The sequence below is a fragment of the Salvelinus fontinalis genome, chromosome 1 (assembly GCF_029448725.1).
Source record: "Salvelinus fontinalis isolate EN_2023a chromosome 1, ASM2944872v1, whole genome shotgun sequence".
Taxonomy (NCBI): Eukaryota; Metazoa; Chordata; class Actinopteri; order Salmoniformes; family Salmonidae; genus Salvelinus; species Salvelinus fontinalis.
In genome coordinates, this window is record NC_074665.1 from 59,321,500 (window position 1) to 59,343,968 (window position 22,469).

The 22,469-nt window shown below is 42.9% G+C and overlaps 1 protein-coding gene across 2 annotated transcripts in view; it reads left to right on the plus strand.

Annotated features, from left to right (window-relative positions):
• The first annotated feature begins 3,353 nt into the window (after nt 1-3,353).
• LOC129858703 (equilibrative nucleoside transporter 1-like) overlaps nt 3,354-22,469 on the plus strand; it is a 62,750-nt gene continuing 43,634 nt past the window's right edge. For both annotated transcript variants that reach the window (XM_055928043.1, XM_055928050.1), the window contains exon 1: nt 3,354-3,553. The gene's annotated coding sequence lies outside the window, so the exon portion shown is untranslated. The remainder of the gene's footprint in view (nt 3,554-22,469) is intronic.

Consider the following 22,469-nt stretch of genomic DNA (forward strand, 5'->3'; position numbering starts at 1 on the left):
AATGGAGAGTGAAATGAACAAGGAGGCAAATTGAAACAATGAGCCAGTCCATTATGCAACATAAAATGCAGTACCAGTCAAAAGTTTGGACACACCTACTCATTCTAGGGTTGTTCTTTATTGTTACTATTTTCTACTTTGTAGAATAATAGTGAAGACATCAAAACTATGAAATAACACATATGGAATCATGTAGAAATCAAAAAGTGTTCAACAAATCAAAATAAATTGTATATTTGAGATCATTCAAAGCAGCCACCCTTTGCCTTGATGGCAGCTTTGCACACTCTTGGCATTCTCTCAACCAGCTTCACCTGGAATACTTTTCCAACAGTCTTGAAGGAGTTCCGACATATGCTTAGCACTTGTTGGCTGCTTTTCCCTCTGCGGTTCAACTCAACCCAAACCATCTCAATTTGGTTGAGGTCGGGTGATTGTGGAGGCCAGGTTATCTGATGCAGCACTCCATCAGCCTGTTGTACGTACCACCAAATTCTCTGAAACGACGTTGGAGGCGGCTTATGGTAGAGAAATTAACAATCAATTCTCTGGCAACAGCTCTGGTGGACATTCCTGCAGTCAGCATGCCAATTGCATGCTCCCTCAACTTGAGACATGGCATTGTGTTGTGTGACAAAACTGCACATTTTAGAGTGGCCTTTTATTGTCCCCCAGCACAAGGTGCACCTGTGTAATGATGCTTCTGTTTAATCAACTACTTGATATGCCACACCTGTCAGGTGGATGGATTATCTTGGCAAAGGTTAAATGCTCACTAACAGGGATATAAACAAATTTGTGCATTTTGTTGGGGGGAGAAATAAGCTTTTTGAGCGTATGGAACATTTCTGGGATATTTTATTTCAGCTCATCAAACATTGGACCAACACTTTACATGTTGCGTTTATATTTTTGTTCAGTGTATATATTTATTCAGTGGAATTACCGATATACCTTTCAAATGGAAATGCCCTATTCACTTCTATAATTTATTTTGCCTGGTACCAGATTACGAGTCCCTTGACACTTGTGGGGGTTTTAGAGCAAAACAGAGAACATCATCGTGTTCGTGTGAGTGTCATCTTTCCAGAAAAGGGTCATGTGTGTAGCCAAAACCGTTCTGATGCTATAGAAGTTTTCATGAGAATACCGGATTTTCGGGATGTCTCCTGGTCTGAAACACAGCTGTAGCTATGGGGAATGCGGGTGCAGACAAAGCCCATGCAAAACAGAAATTATCTCAATCTTAAACAGACGGATTTTTATTGTGATTTAAAAATCTATATATATACACACTGCTCAAAAAAATAAAAGGGAACACTAAAATAACACATCCTAGATCTGAATGAATGGAATATTCTTATTAAATACTTTTTTCTTTACATAGTTGAATGTGCTGACAACAAAATCACACAAAAATTATCAATGGAAATCAAATGTATCAACCCATGGAGGTCTGGATTTGGAGTCACACTCAAAATTAAAGTGGAAAACCACACTACAGGCTGATCCAACTTTGATGTAATATCCTTAAAACAAGTCAAAATGAGGCTCAGTAGTGTGTGTGGCCTCCACGTGCCTGTATGACCTCCCTACAATGCCTGGGCATGCTCCTGATGAGGTGGCGGATGGTCTCCTGAGGGATCTCCTCCCAAACCTGGACTAAAGCATCCGCCAACTCCTGGACAGTCTGTGGTGCAACGTGGCGTTGGTGGAAGGAGCGAGACATGATGTCCCAGATGTGCTCAATTGGATTCAGGTCTGGGGAACGGGCGGGCCAGTCCATAGCATCAATGCCTTCCTCTTGCAGGAACTGCTGACACACTCCAGCCACATGAGGTCTAGCATTGTCTTGCATTAGGAGGAACCCAGGGCCAACCGCACCAGCATATGGTCTCACAAGGGGTCTGAGGATCTCATCTCGGTACCTAATGGCAGTCAGGCTACCTCTGGCGAGCACATGGAGGGCTGTGCGGCCCCCCAAAGAAATGCCACCCCACACCATGACTGACCCACCGCCAAACCGGTCATGCTGGAGGATGTTGCAGGCAGCAGAACGTTCTCCACGGCGTCTCCAGACTCTGTCACGTCTGTCACATGTGCGTGTGAACCTGATTTCATCTATGCAGAGCATAGGGCGCCAGTGGCGAATTTGCCAATCTTGGTGTTCTCTGGCAAATGCCAAACGTCCTGCACGGTGTTGGGCTGTAAGCACAACCCCCACCTGTGGACGTCGGGCCCTCATACCACCCTCATGGAGTTTCTGACCGTTTGAGCAGACACATGCACATTTGTGACCTACTGGAGGTCATTTTGCAGGGCTCTGGCAGTGATCCTCCTTGCACAAAGGCGGAGGTAGCGGTCCTGCTGCTGGGTCGTTGCCCTCCTACGGCCTCCTCCACGTCTCCTGATGTAGTGGCCTGTGTCCTGGTAGCGCCTCCATGCTCTGGACACTACGCTGACAGACACAGCAAACCTTCTTGCCACAGCTCGCATTGATATGCCATCCTGGATGAGCTGCACTGAGCCACTTGTGTGGGTTGTAGACTCCGTCTCATGCTACCACTAGAGTGAAAGCACCGCCAGCATTCAAAAGTGACCAAAACATCAGCCAGGAAGCATAGGAACTGAGAAGTGGTCTGTGGTCACCACCTGCAGAACCACTCCTTTATTGGGGGTGTCTTGCTAATTGCCTATAATTTCCACCTTTTGTCTATTCCCTTTGCACAACAGCATGTGAAATTTATTGTCAATCAGTGTTGCTTCCTAAGTGGACAGTTTGATTTCACAGAAGTGTGATTGACTTGGAGTCACATTGTGTTGTTTAAGTGTTCCCTTTATTTTTTTGAGTAGTGTATATATATATATATATATATATATATATATATTAGATTAGATAGATTGTGATTTAAATATATATATATATATTTAAATCACAATCAAAATGCCTTCAGCAGAGCATGGGGGGGACTCAAGCGGGGAAATTAGTAAAACAAACACAAAAGTGTTGATTTAATGTTTTTTTATGCCCAGCTCATGACGCCCTTTGATGATGAGGCCTATAAGGCAGGCAATTGCATATTCTGTCTAATGCTAATTCCGCCAGTGTTCACAGGGAGGTTTGCTTCAAACTTTGAGTTTGCTCTGGCTTTGTTTTTCCCATATTAGGATGCTTATCATCAGAATGGATAGTGTTCTATGCCACATCTGTGTAGGCTAACGCTCCATTGTAAGCCAATAAACTTCAGTACATGTTATGATGCAAATTCTTATAGTAGGTAGGCAAAATTATTTAAATCCTGGATTTGTAAAAATCCCTGTTTCTGGTGGAATTTGGAACAGCCGGGTCCCCTGCTTATTTGCATGTGCGCCCCGCCCGTCACCACCACCATACCGCTTTAGGAATGAATGCAGCCCCAGTTTGCAATTTTTTTGGACAAATGACTCGAGTCGACAACTGGAGCAAATCTGTTGGGTCAAAAGAATAACACCCACCAACTTTGTGGCGAAAATTGAGCGCGTTTGAATGTGATAGCATCCCACCACATTTCATGTAAGTAAATCGTTTTACTTATAACGAACTCTGAAACTGCACATGCCAAACGCTCTTAAGAGTCTAATTGGGGAGAGGATATGAGTAGAATCCGAATTATGTAGCCAAGCGCTTGTAAGAGAAACTTCTAATAATTTCGATGCACAGTTTTTGGGATTAAATTATTTTAACAAACGAATTTACCAAACACTGTGCATGTAAACTGTACGGAGTAGCCTAGATCACAAATAGCATATGTTTATAGCTGGAGTTCTAATGGTAACAATAATCCACTAAACTACCTCGAAATGACATGCGAATGCACCGTTACCTTAGTAAGCATTAGTAAACCTATAATTTATCATTTCACATTTTGTGTGTATGTGTGTGTGTGAGAGAGAGAGAGACAGGACTAATGTTTGATTAGCTGTAGGATATTGTATTATTTTAAACAAAACTTTACATAGAGGCCAGTAGGCTACACAACCCAATGACACATCCCCATACTGTGTGTGTTGTCTTTACAGGGGGAGCACGAGAGTTAACAAAATATCCCCTATAGAATACATGACATAGTAGCACGACCATATAATCAGTATTATGTCTCTACTGCCATTAATTCCAATTAGACTGGTGTGGATTTCTCCCTGGCCAACATGGCTGCCATTTCCATCCCATTCTGAAACTTTTAGGGTTTATGACATGGCCTCTCTAGTAATTTAATAGGATCTCCATGAGCATGACTGTAGACACTTCTTATTGACTCAAACCTCTCCCTCTTTTATAATGTGCTTCTCTCTGATAAGCATTTGCTCAAAGTAATTTGTAGTGAGATAGCATTCTCAGCTGTATGCTCTATCAACAGTCCTGAGGATCAGGATGCTGCCATTTTGTTCAGCTGCAACATTCTAAATTACATGAAGTACTTCACTGCCTTTAATTTAATGTAACTAAATGTAATCTACGTAATCCCCGAAAGAAATTTATTATGAGAGGACCATAAACAATAGCTAGTAATGCTGCATACTCTAGTTATAAATTGCTGAGGTGTCGTCACTTTTGAGGACACAAGCTAAATTACATAGTAGAAATATTATATATTTTATGACGTCCAGGGCTTTTGGAAATTATTCAGACCCCCTGACTTTTTCCACATTTTGTTACGTTACAGCCTTATTCTGAAATGGATTAAATAAATACAAATATTCAGCAATCTACACACAATACCCCATAATGACAAAGCAAATACAGTTTTTGTTGAAATTTTAGGAAATGTCTTCAAAATAATACACAGAAATGCCTTATTTACATAAGTAGTCAGACCCTTTGCTATGAGACTCCAAATTGAGCTCAGGTGCATCCTGTTTCCAGTGATCACCCTTGAGACGTTTCTACAACTTGATTGGAGTCCACCTGTGGTAAATTCAATTGATTGAACATGATTTGGAAAGGCACACACCTGTTTATATAAGGTTGCACAGTTGACAGTGCATGTCAGAGCAAATACCAAGCCATGAGGTTGAAGGAATTTTCCATAGAGCCCCGAAACAGGATTGTGTCAAGTCACAGATCTGGGGAATGATACCAAAATATTTCTGCAGCATTGAAGGTCCCCAAGAACATAATGGCTACAGGTTCACCTTCCAACAGGACAACAACCCTAAGCACACAGCCAGGATAACGCAGGAGTGGCTTCGGGACAAGTCTCTGAATGTCCTTGAGTGGTCCAGCCAAAGCCCGGACTTGAACCCGATTGAACATCTCTGGAGAGACCTGAAAATAGCTGTGCAGCGACACTCCCCATCCAACCTGACAGAGCTTGAGAGGATCTGCAGAGAAGAATGGGAGAAACTCCCCAAATACAGGTGTATCAAGCTTGTAGCGTCATACCCAAGAAGACTCAATGTTCTAATCACTGCCAAAGGTGCTTCAACAAAGTACTGAGTAAAGGGTCTGAATACTTATGTATATGTGATATACGTTTTCTATTTGTAATACACTTGCAAAAATGTCTAAACTATTTTTACTTTGTCATTATGGGGTATTGTATGTAGATTGAAGGAAAAAAACTATAACGACTAACGTAACTTAATGTGGAAAAAGTCAAGGGGTCTGAATACTTTCCGAAGGGACTTATTTCCTATACAACAAAACTGTATTAATAAGGCTTAAAATGACTTATATGCTTTCTAAATATAGTATGATCAAATTATAAAACCACTAACTATAACATTTGACCTTCCTTATAACTGTAAAATACATCCCAGCTTCAAGTGGTTTTAGATTTGACATCCTACGTGACACATGCTCCAAAAATATACTGTAACAACTGTGTCCATGGGAACCAGGGATATTACTCAATGCAAGCCATTTCGATCAGTGTCCACAGGTTGATTTATAAGCGAAAATGCCGGTCGGAACCGGTACAAGGACCATAGTACCCTAAACAGGGGACTTTACATCTAAGAGGTTTTAAGGTTGCTAGCTCTGTACCAATGGGAAGATAACTTTTCAGACCTCTCATGTGTAATAATATAATAACCTTGTTATTACATAATCATAACTCAGTTGTAATTCTAACATCATAGCATTACCATTTGATATTACATTACACAGTGTCATAACACACAACATTTACATTTAACCATATTGTTTTGCGACCTCAGGTGGTTTTTACTCAATTAGATAATTGTGGCCAAAGGGCTATTACAGGGCCTAAAATGTCTGAGCTGCACTGCCAAAATCCCTGCCACAGACAGAATACTTATTGCTGGGAAAGATCACATGTTTGGGGTTTGAAACTCTGCAGGTATAAGGAGTTCCCAAAAAGCCAACAGACATCCCTGGAACTCAAGGCACATCAGCATCAGGGCACATTAATCTAGAGTCCTACTAACTAACCCTTTTTATGTGCAGCACAGCACAGCAGTAGACTAATGGCAAGGGTCTTCACAGTCAACATTGTGCCGGCTCTCATCCCCAGAGTCCATCCCAAACCCCCACAGCTCACAAACAAACAATAATCCACCAGCTCTGATCTGAGTGCTTTGAGCCAAGAGCTCTTTATATAGAGGGCGTAACTTCCAAACAGAACAGCCAACAGGATATAACTTGCACAGTAATGTGATGCTGCACTAATGTTGGCTCATCGCTGTGTGGAGCTATCTGAGTTTTTTGGGGGGAGCGCTCCAAGAATCAGCAGACACTTTCTGATGGATCGAGGATATGAAAATAAGCTTGAGGTTGTTTTTCAGATAGAAAATGCACAGACTGCACTGGCTCAGCCTGGTATGCAGAGTATTACTATCTGATGTTTGTCTTTGTAGGCTACATTTTGTGATATTTAGATATTGCAAAATTGTAACCAATTGCAGTTATTTGTCATATTCCTTGAAAACGGAAAGGGATAGAATTGACTGAAAACAATTGGTTCAATAAGCCCTCAGACGAGGGTAGGGGTGTCATAGGTTTTAATTAAGTCTGATATTTTCAGGTTTGAATTACAGTCTTGACCTCTCGCCGGCCAGGTGCCTTTGGTATCAGCTTGTTATGGAGGCACATTCCATGGTCTAGCTGTGCAGTAGTCAGCTAAGGGACTACCCTACTGAGCAAGCTGCCAACTTCTGACTGCTTCACAAAATCATCCCTTTATTACAGCCATACTGCCAGGGAGGGTCTGCTAAGGTATTTGAGTGTTTGCCTAAGGGTGGTTAAAACTCACTATCCTCTTTCGTATGCTGCGGTGGACAGCCAAGATAATCACGGTTGAGTGACAATGTTCTTTCAAAATTCCTGAGTAATGGCATTTTTTTCACCCTGCGTCCCACCTGGCACTGCAGACCCTCTTACTCAGATAGTGGATGGAGAGCAGTCAGGAAATACAATGCATTTGGAAAGTATTCAGACCCATTGACTTTTCCACATTTTGTTACGTTACAGCCTTATTATAAAATGTATTAAATAGTTTTTCCCATCAATCTACACACAATACCCCATAATGACAAAGCAAAAGCGGGTTTGTAAAAATAAAAAATAAATCATATTTACCTAAGTATTCAGACCCTTTACTCAGTACTTTGTTGAAGCACCTATTGCAGCAATTACAGCCTTGAGTGCTCTTGGGTATGACGCTACAAGCTTGGCACACCTGTATTTCGGGAGTTTATCCCATTCTTCTCTGCATATCCTCTCAAGCTCTGTCAGGTTGGATGGGGAGCGTTGCTGCACAGCTATTTTCAGGTCTCTCCAGAGATGTTCAATCGGGTTCAAGTCCGGGCTTTGGCTCGGCCACTCAAGGACATTCAGAGACTTGTCCCGAAGCCACTCCTGGGTTGTCTTGGCTGTGTGCTTAGGTCGTTGTCCTGTTGGAAGGTGAACCTGTAGCCATTGAGTTCTTGGGGGCCTTCAATTTTTTGTGTAAATGAATTACTTAATTTAAAAAAAATCCATCTTAGAATAAGTCTGTAACGTAACAAAATGTGGAAAAAGTCAAGGGTTCTGAATATTTTCCGAATGTACTGTAAGCTACAGTCGAATCCGAAAGCGTCTTAGGGTGGTGAAATAATTAACTAAGTATCCACCTCAATTCAACAAAAATAGGTGTAATGTACCATGTAGGAGAACACATGAAAATGTCACTGCTGCTTGAATATTCATTTAGCTCAGTTACCTTAGCTTTCTTGGGAACAGGAACAATGGTAGCCCTCTTGAAGCATGTGGGGACAGCAGACTGGGATAAGGCTTGATTGAATATGTCTGTAAACACACCAGCCAGCTGGTCTGCGCATGCTCTGAGGATGCGGCCGGGGATGCCGTCTGGGCCTGCAGCCTGGGCCTGCAGCCTTGCGAGGGTTAACACGTTTAAATGTTTTACTCACGTTGGCTACAGTGAAGGAGAGCCCGCAGGTTTTGGTAGCGGGCCGTGTCTGTGGCACTGTATTGTCCTCAAAGCGAGCAAAAAAGTTGTTTAGTCTGTCTGGGAGCAAGGCATCGTGATCCGCGACGGGGCTGGTTTTTCTTTTGTAGTCCGTGATTGACTGTTGACCCTGCCACATACCTCTTGTGTCTGAGCCGTTGAATTGCGACTCCACTTTGTCTCTGTACTGATGCTTAGCTTGTTTGATTGCCTTGCGGAGGGAATTGCTACACTGTTTGTATTCGGTCATGTTTCCAGTCACCTTGCCCTGATTAAAAGCAGTGGTTCGTGCGTTCAGTTTTGCGCGAATGCTGCCATTAATCCATGGTTTCTGGTTGGGGAATGTTTTAATAGACGCTGTGGGTACAACATAATCAGCACTTGTTAATAAACTCGCACACCGGATCAGCGTATTCGTCAATGTTGTTGTTCGCCGCAATGCGGAACATATCCCAGTCCCCGTGATCGAAGCAATCTTGAAGCGTGGAGTCCGATTGGTCGGACCAGCGTTGAACAGACCTGAGCGCAGGAGCTTTCTGTTTTAGTTTCTGACTATAGGCTGGGAGCAACAAAATGGAGTCGTGGTCAGCTTTTCCGAAGGGAGGGCGGGGGAGGGCCTTATATGCGTCGCGGAATTTAGAATAACAGTGGTCTAGGGTTTTGCCAGCCCTGGTTGCACAATCGATATGCTGATAGAATTTGGGGAGCCTTGTTTTCAGATTAGCCTTGTTAAAATCCCCGGCTACAATAAATGCAGCCTCAGGATATGTGGTTTCCAGTTTACATAGAGTCAAATGAAGTTCTTTCAGGGCCGTCGATGTGTCTGCTTACACGACTGTGATTATGATCGAAGAGAATCCTCTTGGTAGATAATGCGGTCTGCATTTGATTGTGAGGAATTCTAAGTCAGGTGAACAAAAGGACTTGAGTTCCTGTATGTTATTATGATCACACCACGTCTCGTTAATCATAAAGCATACACCCCCGCCCTTCTTCTTACCAGAGAGATGCTTGTTTCTGTCGGCGCGATGCGTGAAGAAACCAGGTGGCTGTACCGACTCAGATGGCATGTTTGAGTGAGCCATGTTTCCGTGAAACAAAGAACGTTACAGTCTCGGATGTCTCTCTGGAATGCTACCCTTGCTCGGATTTCGTCTACCTTGTTGTCAAGAGACTGGACATTTGCGAGTAGTATGCTTGGGAGCGGTGCGCGATATGCCCGTCTACGGAGCCTGACCAGAAGACCGCTCCGTCTGCCCCTTCATCGGCGTCGTTGTTTTGGGTCGTCGGCTGGGATCCGATCCATTTTCCTGGGTGGTAGGACAAACAGAGGATCCGCTTCCGGAAAGTCGTATTCCTGGTCATAATGTTGGTGAGTTGACGTTGCTCTTATATCCAATAGTTCCTCCCGACTATGTAATAAAACCTAAGATTACCTGGGGTATCAATGTAAGAAATAACACATACAAAAACGAAATACTGCATAGGAAGGTGTCATAAAGGTTTCCTAGGAACGCGAAGCGAGGCGGCCATCTCTGTCGGCGCCTGAAGTTGATAGGCAGAGGGCATACCCTCTCATTCCCCCTCAATTCGAATCCTGGTTTTAACTTAACAGCCCTTCATTGACACGGAGGTAGGCTATTTAAAGAGTGCATTATGGGTGGAGGAATTGGTCGACAAATCTATGGATATAGCAGCCTTTAGTCCAATTCTTGTAGACCTACCTAGGAAATTTATGTGGATATATTGAAGCAACATCTCAAGACATCCGTCAGGAAGTTATAGCTTGGTCGCAAATGGGTCTTCCAAATGAACAATGACAAAGAGCATACTTTCAAAGTTGTGGCAAAATGGCTTAAGGCCAACAGTCAAGGTATTGCCCGCGCCTCGTGAGTTTCGATTTGTTTACTAAACTCCCTAACAAAAGGAGGTGTTTGAACATAAATTATGAACTTTATTAAACAAATCAAACATTTATTGTGGAACTGGGATTCTTGGGAGTGCATTCTGATGAAGATCATCAAAGGTAAGTGAATATTTATAATGCTATTTCTGACTAATGTTGACTGCACAATATGGTGGATATTTCTTTGGCTGTTTTGGGCTCTGAGCACCATAGTCAGATTATGCTTTTTACTTAAAGTAAAAAAAACAAAGATCTGACACAGCGGTTGCATTAAGGAGAAGTTTATCTAAAGTTCCATGTATAATAGTTGTATCTTATTATGAGTATTTCTGTGAATTGATGTGGCTCTCTGCAAAATCACCGCATGTTTTGGAACTACTGAACATAACACGCCAATGTAAAATTAGATTTTTGGATATAAATATTCCCTTTATTGAACAAAACTACATGTATTGTGTAACATGAAGTCCTATTAGTGTCATCTGATGAAGATCATCAAAGGTTAGTGATTAATTTGATCTATATTTCTGCTATTTGTGACAACTCTCTTTGGCTGGAAAAATTGCTGTGTTTTTCTGTGACTTGGTGGTGACCTAACATAATCGTTTGGGGAGCTTTCGCTGTAAAGCCTTTTTGAAATCAGACACTGTGGCTGGATTAACGAAAATGTTATCTTTAAAATGGTGCCTAATACGTGTATGTTTGAGAAATTTGATTTATGAGAGTTCTGCTGATTGAATTTGGCGCCCTGCAATGTCATTGGCTGCTAGCGGAACCCCGTTCCCAGACAGGTTAACTAAGCCACACCCCGAATGAGGTCAGAGTGTGTCAGTGTGATGGAACCGCCCTTTGACAAGAGAGCTTAAAAGGACTCGCTAAGAATGAACATATTCAGACCACCAGACGTGAAGCTGTGGCTACACGTAGAAAATGTTGGAAACTCTGAAACTCAACACGAGGTGAAGAAAAACTCACGAGACCTGTGAAGGGATCTTGAACTTTGACTAAAGACACAAGGAGGGAAGGAAGAAAATCCCATCTAAGACAATCGCTGAGTATCTGTTCTATTTGAACACTCCACTACAAGACCAAAACTAAGGACATTGTGACCTTACACCCATCGAGCCATTCCCCAAAGACGTTTCAACAGAGAGACGACAGATAGACTTCTAAGTAAATACATTGCATTTCTTACCCAAATGGGAGGTGGCTCATGTGCAAGATATATGGTTACTGTGAGCGTATTTACCAAATGTACGATAAATGTCCCTTTCTCCCTATCTATTTTTCCCCACCCCTTTTTTCATCTCTGTGTAATAAGCCGTCATATCTTGTCAGTCCACTAGGGACTTTTGTCTCATGTAAGTGTGTAAGTGTATTCTGTGTTGTTAGTTAGTAAATAAATAATTAAATCAATGTGTAGAACTGAATAATCAGAAAGGGCTGGGGTTCTTGCGGATTCAAGTTGGCTGCGATGTTCAGAATGAGACTGATATGAGGTAATGATTAATATTTGACTGTTATCGATATATACACACACACATACACATCTTTTAGAGTTGAATTCAGGAGATGGTAACTCTATAAACAACTTCTACCATGGTGCCTCAAATCCTAATGACTTAATTGTTACATGATTAATTTAAATTGGGTAAACAATTAAACATAGTTAGTTGATTCGATAAATAAATCAGATTAATGTTAGTAACGTCACGACAGTGATGAAAAGACAGGTGGAAGTGCAGCAGGTAAGGAGTGAGTGTAACATCTCGTATGCAGAAGCAGTGATGGTATTTAACGCAGAAACAAATCGGGGCACCTAGAAGAGCAGGTATTCCAGGACAGATTGAGATGCAGGTTGGGTGTGATGGAGGGAGCAGAATGGTGGAGAACACAAGACTGGTAGAAGACATGAGGAAGGTTGTTACATTTGTGACAGCAGAAATTGATTGCACAGAAAAATTAGAACCGAGGACTAAGAAGATAAAGACCATAGTGGAGCAGGCAGTGAGGTATCTTGGGCTCACAGGACTGACATAGAAAAATGTACAGGATGACCTCAATAAGACTGAGAATCAGTCCAGCCAGGAATCATGTATTGGTTCATTTGCATTTTTATGGTGTTAATCCTTCAATGGAATGCCAGAAGTTTGATGGCTAATGGGCAAAAGTTCAAACAGTTTCTTGAAGAGTTACCAGCCAAACCTGGTGTGATATGTCTCCCTGAGACATGGCTAAAACCTACTCTAGATTTTGTATTACAAGGTTATGTTGCAGTCCGTAGAGATAGGGTGGTAGGGGGAGGAGGAGGTGGTGCTACCTTTTATAAAGTGGGGCATCCCATATAAGTGTGTGGGAGAGGGAGTTGAACAGGAGAATGTAGTGGTAGAGGTGTGGTTGTGAGGGGGAATATGGTAATAGTGAAGTTTTACAACCCATGTAAGAGAATGGAGTTGCTGGCCCTTGGGAATGTAGAAGGTCAAGGTAGGAGATGGGTAATGTGGTGTGGGGATTTTAATCCTCATAGTACGCTCTGGGGAGGGTTATGAACTGATGTCAATGGAACTGTGTTGGAGGAACTACTGGATGAGAAAGGGCTTGTGAGTCTTAATGACGGCGGCGGAACCAGGATTGACCCAGTAACTGGAAATGAATCTGCTCTGGATCTTATTTTGATCTCAAGATCTCAAGTGCAAGGCAGGTGATTACTATGGGTACAGGGGGGAGAAAGAGTAATGCAGTCCTCTGGTGGAGTGGAGAGTAGCAGTGAAGAATAAGAACAGCACTTTCAGAATGTTGAAAAGGTCCCATAATTACCAGCACCTGATTTAGAATAAACAAGCACAAGCAGTAGTAAGGAGGATCACAAGGACAGCTGAGTATTGGAACCTGTTCTGTGGAAACATAGGCAGGACCACTCCTGTGGGAGAGGTATGGGGGATGATTAAGAGGATGAGTGGGGTCATAAGTGATTGGGATCTCCCTGTGCTGAAAAGTGGGGAAATTGTTGCAGTGAGAGATATCGAGAAGGCAGAGATGTTAGCCCAGGCATTTGTGAAGGTGCACAGCTCAAATAATCTGACAGAAGAGAGGCAGCTTGGGAGAGAGAGGGTCAGAGGAGAACATCCGGGAGTCCTTTATCAGAGAGTGGTGGTGGGGGATACATTGAGATAAAAAGACCATTAGCTAAAGCTGGGGTAACATCTCCTGGGAAGGGTGAGATATAATAAATCATGATGGCTCATCTCAGTGACACCGCAATGGGGAAAGTATTGGACCTTTTCAATAAGGTGTGGCAGGAAGGGAAACTGCATGGAAGTTGGAAGCAGGTGGTAGGGGTGCCAATACGGAAACCTGGGAAAGACCCTACAAGTCCTTCAAGCTATAGGCCGATAGCGTTGACATCTCACGTATGAACATTTATGTAAAGAATGATAATGTAAAGGCTGACTTACTTCTTGGAGAGCAGAGTACTAATGTCACCAGATCAAAGTAGGTTCAGGAAAGGCAGGGGAACGATGGATCCTGTACTGTGCCTTGAGTCAGTCATACAGAAGACACAGGCAAATAAGGAGGTGGTGGTAGCCATTTTCTTTGATGTAGATAAGGCTTATGATATGATGTGGAAGGAAGGCCTACTTATCAAGCTAGATAACATGGGGGTTGGAGGAAGTGTTTTTAACCAGATCAATTATTTTATTTTTGGGCGATCAATACAAGTGAGGGTGGGGAGCTCTATCAGAAAGCTATGAGGTGGATAATGGTAACCCCCAGGGAAGTGTCATTAGTCCTTAGTTGTTCTCCATTATTATTGATGATGTATTCTCTCAGGTGAGACCTGATATTGGGAGGTCATTGTTTGCGGATGATGGAGCGCTGTGGAAGAGAGGGAGAAATATTACCCATAGACCAGAAGAGTTGAAGCGATTAGTGAAGTAGAGCAGTGGTTCCTCAGGTGGGGCATCAAGTTTTCAGTTTTCTAGAAGGAAGGTTGGGGAGGAAATATACTTGAAGTTGTATGGAAGGAATCTGGATATAGTGGGAGGGTTTAGGTTCCTGGGGGTCTGGTTTGACATTCGAATGACATGGGCGGAGCATATTAACAGAGTAGTTGTCAAAGGAAAGAAAATATTAAATGTGACGCATTGCTTGTCAGGAAAGGAGTGGGGGGGCAGACAGAATGGCATTGAAATTATATATATATAGCACTGTTAAGGTCATCAATGGATTATGGAAGTATAGCATATGGATCAGCAGCTCAGACATCTTTAAAAAAGCTAGATGTTATCCAGGCCCAAGCCCTAAGAATATGTTGTGGAGCACTCAGGACCTCCCCGGTGGCAGCGATGCAGGTATAGTAGGGAGAGAGGCCGTTAAGGTTAAGAAGACAACAGCTAGCCATTACATATTGGGTAAATCTACAAGGACATAAGGTTACACATCCTACAAAAAAGGTACACCTAGAGTGCTGGGACCATAAACAAAATCTGAATAGAAGCTTTGGGTGGATAGGCAATTGCATGGCGAGAGAGATGGGGTTGTTTGGGAGGGAGTTTAGCCCCTCTGTAGTTCTTCTTGCTATCCCACATTGGTTTCTACCTCAACCAGTGATAGATCTAGGGTTGCTTGAGAGGGTAAGAGATGTTGAGGAAGGAGTAGATTCAGTTGTAAGTGCACATTTAAGAACACAATACTATGCTTTCTTTAATATATTCACAGATGGATCTAGGGACCCTAAAACAGGGAGGACAGGAGCAGCATTTAGTGTTCCTGAGTTTAAGGTGGCTGTGACAAAAAGAGCAACGGATCATTTGCCTATTTACAGAATGGAGTTGTTGACCATACTATTGGCTGCAGAGTGGGTGGAGGAGGTGGGGCCAGACAGGGTAGTCATCTGCTCCGACTCCTGTGCAGCACTGATGAGCTTAAATTCATATGTGTCTCAGAGCAGACAGGATGTATTGTATGAGGTTTTGCAGTGTTTGTATAGGGTGAAACAGATGGGGGTATTTGTGATATTCCTCTGGTTACCAGTTCATGTGACAGTAGAGGGGAATGAGGAAGTGGATATTAATGCCAAGCAGGCTCTTAAACATCCTAATGTTGAGATGGAATTGTCAATCAGTAAAGTAGAAGCCAAGGGATTAATAAAAACAGTGTTTAAAAATAAGTGGCAAGTGTTATGGAACAGGGAGAGTAAAAGAAGACACTTGTATAAAATCCAGGAAAAGGTGGGGGCAGGGAGGTCCTCAGGCCGAGAGAGAAGGGAGGAATGTGTAGTCACAAGGCTGAGACTGGGACAAACAAGGCTAAATAGTACATTGAAAGTGGGGAAACATTTGACTGGGAGGTGTGATCATTGTCAGGAGGAGATGGGGACATTGGAACATGTTCTATTTCAGTGGCAGAAATATGTGAGAGAAAGGCAGCTCACTGCCCCCACCTTTTCCTGGATCTTATACAAGTGTCTTCTTTTACTCTCCCTGTTCCACAACACTTGCCACTTATTTTTAACCACTGTTCTTTGTTATTAGATTTGAGGAGTAATGGGGTTGAAGAGCCAGGATTAAGTGAACTGCAGGGGAAATCTTCATGGGATGTAGTATTTAAAAATGTATTTAGTTTCCTTAGGGAGACGAGATTATTGGGTTGGATTTATACCTTCACTGTCTCTGGTCCACACTCCAGTCCAGTTAGTGGCAGTAATGCAAGCCGTGCTAATGGGTTTGTAGCACTGTGCTTGGCAACTCACTCTTGCTTTCTTTGGTACCGGTTTAGGTGATGATGGGGAGAGAACTGTCATGTAATGCAGTGGAGACTGGTGGGAGGAGCTATAGGAGGACGGGCACGTTGTAACGGCTGGAATGGAATGAGTCAAACATGTGGTTTCTATATAGCTCCTCCCACTAGCCTCCACTGATCTAATTACTTCTGGACAATGTAAGAGGATGTACAGCCCTTCGAGGGTTGAGAATGTTGCTCGAGTTATAGGGTTCAAAGTAACCCAACCACAGTAGGGTTCAAGGGAGGGAAGAACGATATACAGTAAATATCCCCTCCATCCAGATACACTACCTACTGAGCTTACATATATAGTTAAGATCTGTGTAAGACCAGAACAGAGATAGTAAATCTGAACAGCCCCTAACCTAGCATATGGTGATGCAATTTCGGCAGTGTCTAGGGCGGCCCTAGTGATGACTTCTTTCCGAAGCTCCATTCCTGTGCCAGGTATGTCACGTAGAGACAGTGTTCATTTTGGCACTCTTTTTTTAGTCTTAGTCATTTTGGCAAAAATATCATTAAGTCTTAGTCACATTTTAGTTAGTTAAATAATGATTTAGTCTAGTTATTGTCAAAATGACAAAAACAGTGGGCCAATTTAGTCAACTAAATGCCCTTTCATTTTAGTCACATCTGTACTGTATTAACCTATAGCAAACAATCACTGACTTCCATGTCCTACCAACATTTTTCTGCATAACATCCTATTATTTTCCAAACAGTTGAAATATCAAACATCTAAGAAATATCTGGCCATGTAAATTCCTAATTCAGCCTACACAGATATTGCACATTACATTCAAAACATGCACAGAGAGAGAGTAGCAGCACAATCACAAGATGGTCCTGCAAAGTATTGGTTGCACCGCCATCACTCGGTCCCGTCGCCTCCATTGTTATCAACGTCCCACAGCCACATTGGTGTCCAAAAGTAGAACGGGGGTTGATGACTTTGAACAGGAGCTAATGACTGTTTTGCCCAGTGATGTAGTCGAGTCACAAAACCTCAAGTCCGAATTGAGTCCAAAGTCCCCTGTGCTCGAGTCCGAGTCAAGTCATGAGTCCCTATGGCTGAAGTCCTAGTCCCAGTGCTCGAGATCTGGTCCAAGTGGTCAAGTCTGAGTCACTGGGTCTACATTAACTCAAAATAAAGTTATTCACCCATTCAGATATAATGTAGTGGCAAGAGGAATTGTTTTAAATAAATAGTTTGCTATCCCTCTTTGTTTCTGTGCCACCAAATTGGCTACTGGTAATGTTACCAGGGCCATGTTCAGTTGCAAAACGTTCTTGAACATTGCAGATAGAAATTACATGAATAGAGCCAACATTATTCCTTTCTCAACATGTCAGAGAAGCATGTTTGTTCTACATAGCATGTTTCTATCTGAACGGTCCAAAGCGTTGCGTCCTGATGAACACGCCCAGGTTGTTAGCTATAGCTAGCTAATGAGGTAACATGACTGAACAAGGTGTAGCCTAAACAAATGGTTAACGGTCTGGTCCGCAAGTAGCCTAGTTTTAGAACGCTTTATAAATGTAAAATGCGGGCCACCAATGCACGATAGAAAGAAAAAAAACGTAGTTCAATTTGTGGGTCATACATCTTTTGAACGGTGAGGGCTAGAATCAAGACGTTTTTTCAGAGGAAAAGAGAAAGACTTGGATACTTTGGGTACAGAACCTGGCTATGAAATGCAGTGGGGAAAGTGGGGCGGTAGTGCAAGACTAGTAATTCAAAGACAGCCTACTTTTCTATACTCAAGGGAGTATAGAAAAGTGCCCTGCAGCTCACCAGCTGATGTAGGCTGTGTGTGCCGCGTCCTTCCCACTGCTGAACAGAACTGCATTGCGCATCTGTGCTGCTAATATTGTTTGTGCTCATCACTGAAAAGTTCTCAATCTCTCAAAAAAACATGTCCAGCCCACTAAATCAGATTTTAGTCACAGAGATACATTTTTTTTGTTTAGTTAGTTTTTCCTGGGTCTATTTAGTCACTTATAGTTTCGTCAATTGCCACTGAAAAATAGGTGTTTGACGACTACTTTAGTCACTGTTTTTGTTGACGAAATTAACACTGCATAGAGAGCACACTCACAGATATCTACATGCCCTCAGGCAGATGTGTAGTGGTCTGAAGAACTGGGTATACTCACCAGGGAAAGGAAAGGCACCCTGTGTGAAATATTCTATGAGACACATTGATATACACTCTGAATGACCTAAAATGAGAAATCCCATATTGGTCTTTCACAGTCAGGCCAACCCAAGCTGTACTGTGTAAGTAGGCAAATAGTAAGCCTACCATTAAAACAGATACGTTTAAAAACAAATACAGGTTTCACTCTGTCACACTTTTTAAATCAGAAAAACAACAAAATGGTATGTTCTAAGTCCATAACAATGCTTAAACCACACCAGGAGACCACTTGGTCTGTGAAAAATCAAAAACAAAATGTAGGTTTTAGTGTAGTTACCCTTTAATGCAAGTGTGCAGGCACCTAGAACTGTTTGGTTAGCAGTGTTTCTGTGGCACTTGAGTTAGAGTTTGCAAATTTATACAAAATTTAACAGAAATACCTTATTTGCATAAGTACTCAGACCCTTTGCTATGAGACTCGGAATTGAGCTCAGGTGCATCCTGTTTCCATTGATCATCCTTGATTGGAGTCCACCTGTGGTAAATTACATTGATTGGACTTGATTTGGAAAGGCACACATCTGTCTATATAAGGTCCCACAGTTGACAGTGCATGTCAGAGCAAAAACCAACCCATGAGGTCAAAAGAATTGTTGGTAGATCCTCGAGACAGGATTGTGTCAAGGCACAGATCTGGGGAAGAGTACCAAAAAAATGTCTGCAGCATGAAGATCCAAGATCTTCAAGAAGAAGTTTAGAACCACCAATACTCTTCCTAGAGCTGGATGCCCGGCCAAACTGAGTAATCGGGGGAGGAGGGCCTTGGTCAGGGAGGTGACCAAGAACCTTGATGTTCACTCTGACAGAGCTCCAGAGCTCCTCTGGGGAGATGGTTGTCCGTCTGGAAGGTTCTCCCATCTCTGCAGCACTCCACCAATCAGGCCTTTATGGTAGAATGGTCAGACGGAAGCCACTCCTCTGTAAAAGTCACATGACAGCCAGCTTGGACTTTGCCAAAAGGCACCTAAAGACTCTCAGACCATGAGGAACAAGATTCTCTGGTCTGATGAAACCTAGATTGAACTCTTTGGCCTGAATGTCAAGCATCACATCTGAAGGAAACCTGGCACCATTCCTACGGTGAAGCATGGTGGTGGCAGCATGTGAGGATGTTTTTCAGCGGCAGGGACTGGGAGACTAGTCAGGATCGAGGGAAAGATCCAACCTGACAGAGCTTGAGAGGATCGGGAGAACCCCCCCCCAAATGTTGTATTTATTAGGGATCCCTATCCCTGCTGCCAAAGCAGCAGCTACTGTTCTTGCGGTCCAAACATATTACAACACTTACATTACATATAAATCAAAAGATAATACAGTACATCATATAACATTATTACATACTACCGGTCCAAAGTTTTAGAATAATAGTGAAGACATCAAAACTATGAAATAACGCATCTGGAATCATGTAGTAACCAAAAGTGTTAAACAAATCAAAATATATTTAAATTTGAGATTCTTCAAAGAAGCCTCCCTTTGCCTTGATGACAGCTTTGCACACTCTTGGCATTCTCTCAACAAGCTTCATGAGGTAGTCACTGGGGATGCATTTCAATTAACAGGTGTGCCGCCTTAAAAGTACATTTGTGGAATTTCTTACCTTAATGCGTTTGAGCCAATAAGTTGTGTTGTGACAAGGTAGGGGTGTATACAGAAGATAGCCCTATTTGGTAAAAGACCAAGTCCATATTATGGCAAGAACAGCTTAAAAAAGCAAAGAGAAACATCCATTACTTTAAGACATGAAGGTCAGTCAATACAGAAAATGTCAAGACCTTTGAAAGTTTCTTCAAGTGCAGTTGCAAAAACCATCAAGCGTTATGATGAAACTTGCTCTCATGAGGACCGCCACAGGAATGGAAGACCCAGAGTTACCTCTGCTGCAGAGAATAAGTTCATTAGAGTTACCAGCTTCAGAAATTGCAGTCCAAATAAATGCTTCACAGTGCAAATAACAGACACATCTCAACATCAACTGTTTAGAGGTGTATTGATCGTTACGGGCTGAAGGTGTGGACCAAGGTGCAGCGTGGTACGTGTTGATGATATTTAACTCGGACCACTAAGTCAAAATAACAAAAAATAGACCAACCCGAAACAGTTCTGTCTGGTGCAGACACAAAGACAGAAAACAACTACCCACAAAACCAACATGGAAAATGGCAACCTAAATAGGCTCCCCATTCAGAGACAACGAGAAACAGCTGTCTCTGATTGGGAACCAACTCATGCCACCATAAACCTACAAACCCCTAGACAATCCAAAATCCCCATAGATAACAAAAACCCTAGACAAGTCAAAAACCCCTAGACAATACAAAAACTAAACAAACCACCCCTTGTCACACCCTGACCTAACCCAAAAATAAAGAAAACAAATATAACTAAAGTCAGGGCGTGACAAGAGGAGACTGTTTGAAATCAGGCCTTTGTGGTCGAATTGCTGCAAAGAAACCACTACTAAAGGACACCAATAATAAGAAGAGACTTTCTTGGGCCAAGAAACACAAGCAATGGACATTAGACCGGTGGAAATTGGTCCTTTGGTCTGGAGTCCAAATTGGAGATTTTTGGTTCCAACCACTGTGTCTTTGTGAGACAAGGTGTGGTGAACGGATGATCTCCACATGTGTATTTCCCACTGTAAAGCATGGAGGAGGAGGTGTTATGGTGTGGGGGTGCTTCGCTGATGACACCATCTGTGATTTATTTAGAATTCAAAGCACACTTAACCAGCATGGCTACCACAGCATTCTGTAGCAATACGCCACCCCATATGGTTTGCACTTAGTGGGACTATCATTTGTTTTTCAACAGGACAATGACCCAACACACCTCCAGGCTATGTAAAGGCTATTTTAACAAGAAGGAGAGTGATGGAGTGCTGCATCAGATGAGATGTTTGGGATGAGTCAGACCGCAGAGTGAAGGAAAAGCAGCCAACAAGTGCTCAGCATATGTGGGAACTCCTTCAAGACTGTTGGAAAAGCATTCCAGGTGATGCTGGGTGAGAGAATGCCAAGAGTGTGCAAAGCTGTCAGATTCAGAAAGCCAATGTATCACATTGAGCCCATTTCAGCCATTACCGGGGTGTGTTTGACAGGTCATTACAAACATTTCCGTGGTCATAACGTTAACAGGGAAAATGACAGGCACAAGCAAGAGTATGAAAGAGTCAAATGTATTTATATAGCCCTTCTTACATCAGCTGATATCTCAAAGTGCTGTACAGAAACCCAGCCTAAAACCCCAAACAGCAAGCAATGCAGGTGTAGAAGCACGGCGGCTAGGAAAAACTCCCTAGAAAGGCCAAAACCTAGGAAGAAACCTAGAGAGGAACCAGGCTATGAGGGGTGGCCAGTCCTCTTCTGGCTGTGCCGGGTGGAAATTATAACAGAACATGGCCAAGATGTTCAAATGTTCATAAATGACCAGCACGGTCAAATAATAATAATCACAGAAGTTGTCGAGGGTGCAACAAGTCAGCACCTCAGGAGTAAGTTTCAGTTGGCTTTTCATAGCCGGTCATTGAGAGTATCTCTACCGCTCCTGCTGTCTCTAGAGAGTTGAAAACAGCAGGTCTGGGACAGGTAGCACGTCCGGTGAACAGGTCAGGGTTCCATAGCCGCAGGCAGAACAGTTGAAACTGGAGCAGCAGCACGGCCAGTTGGACTCGGGACAGCAAGGAGTCATCATGCCAGGTAGTCCTGAGGCATGGTCCTAGGGCTCAGGTCCTCCGAGAGAGAGAGAGAGAGAAAGAGAGAATTAGAGAGAGCATACTTAAATTCACACAGGACACCGGATAAGACAGGAGAAATACTCCAGATATAACAGACTGACCCTAGCCCCCCAACACACAAACTACTGCAGCATAAATACTGGAGGCTGAGACAGGAGGGGCCAGGAGACACTGTGGCCCCATCCGATGATACCCCCGGACAGGGTCAAACAGGCAGGATATAACCCCGCCCACTTTGCCAAAGCACAGCCTCCACACCACTAGAGGGATATCTTCAACCACCAACTTACCATCCTGAGACAAGGCCGAGTCTAGCCACAAAGATCTCCGCCACGGCACAACCCAAGGGGGGGCGCCAATCCAGTCAGGAAGACCACGTCAGTGACTCAACC